The sequence below is a fragment of the Aptenodytes forsteri genome, unplaced genomic scaffold, assembly GCF_000699145.1.
Source record: "Aptenodytes forsteri isolate BGI_AS27 unplaced genomic scaffold, ASM69914v1 Scaffold34, whole genome shotgun sequence".
In the NCBI taxonomy this organism is placed as follows: Eukaryota; Metazoa; Chordata; class Aves; order Sphenisciformes; family Spheniscidae; genus Aptenodytes; species Aptenodytes forsteri.
In genome coordinates, this window is record NW_008795038.1 from 825,293 (window position 1) to 826,882 (window position 1,590).

A 1,590-nucleotide genomic window follows, 5' to 3' on the forward strand; every position below is an offset into this window, starting at 1 on the left:
GCCGCGGCCCCGGTGGCTGCGGCTCCCCCCCGTCCCTCCCCAGGGGACACAGGGCCGGCAGCGTCTCTGCTCCCCTTGTGGAGTCAGAGCCCCCGGGGCTGTCCCGTCCCCCAGCCACGGTGCCGCGGTGCCACTGAGCCCCACAAAGCACTTCCTCCTCTTCCACGCCGGCACAAGCAAACCCTGGGGAAACCAGGCTGGCGCAGGCGGCCGGTGACGCCGCGCAGGCAGGAGGTGCTGCCAAACGGACAAAATCAACAAAGCCGTGAAACAGAGAATACGGTTTGTTCCCCCCTTTAATTCCTCTCCCTGCCAGTAACCGTGGGTGGCAGCCATACGGCGGCAGCCGAGCCCTGGGCCCGGGCACGCGGCAGCACGGCGATGGGCAGCAATGGAAACCTTCTTGAAGAAGGATTTTTAACTCAAACGTGCCCTGCAAATCCCCAGGTTGACGGGATTAGCACGGCAAATGGGGCGCCTCACGAAAACCCAGAGAAAAATCACACCGGAGGCCGAGGACAGTAAACACGGCTCCGTTCCCAGCGCTACCGCATTTTAGATGCAAATAAAGAGGTTTCTTCCTAAGCAGAAATCAATGCCGAGCGGGCTGGGAACAAAGTCTCCAGCAATGGGGACATGGTTTGGTGAGTCCTGGCGTGGTTCATTTTTAAATCCCTCCACGGATTCAGACCGTCTGCAGCCACCAGACCCAGGGCCAGGGGAGCGGGAGCGGCGTGCTGCGAAGGAAGGAGGGACCGGGAACGCGGCTTGGGAGGGATGCAGGAGCCCGGCACCGACAGCCAGAGCCTCCGACGCCACCGCGTCCGGCACGGGCAACGCTTCGCCTCCTTCGTGGTGATGGAGGAGGCGACGGGAGAGGCGCGGGAGCTGCGGCACTGCTGCTTGCCTGCCGGACCCTGACACGCATTTTCCCCGGTTTGGTAAACAAAGGGCCAGTGCCGAGCGCGCTGCCAGCCCCGCCGGATGTCCCCGCGCCTCGCCAGGGCTTCCCACCTCGGCGGCTGCTCCGCGGGCAGCGGGTCCCGCGCATGAGGGGTTCCCGAGGCCCTGCACGTGTGCGATCCCCGCACCGGGAGGGACGCCAGGCGAGAGGCGGCTGCTGGCGTTTGGCAGCCGAGGAGCGAAAGGCAGAGGAGAGGGGGGAGGCTGCTGCTGCTGCAGCGGCCCCAAAACACGCACACAAAAGCCAGCCCCTGCTCTGCTCCCGCGTCTGCAGCATCTTCCTGCAGCTGCGACGCGGCCGAGGCCGTAACACGGCACCTTACATAACAGCCCGCGCCCCAAAACGCCTGCTCCCTCTCCCCCGGCACCTCGCCGAGCCCCCACCGGCTCTCCCAGCCCAAGGGGCCACCACCAGCCCCCCAGCCGGCGGGCGGGCAGGCGTCCCAGGCAGAGCCGGGGGCTCAGCCCCTGGCACCGTCTTCCCCCCTCTCACCATCACCATTATTCCTGTCGTTATTATTCTATTTCAATGCGAGAGATGCCTTCAGAGGCAGCGCAGCCCCCGGGATTCCTCCGCGCGCTCCAGCCCGGCGAACAAAATGCCGCCCGGCTGCGGCAGCGGGCCCT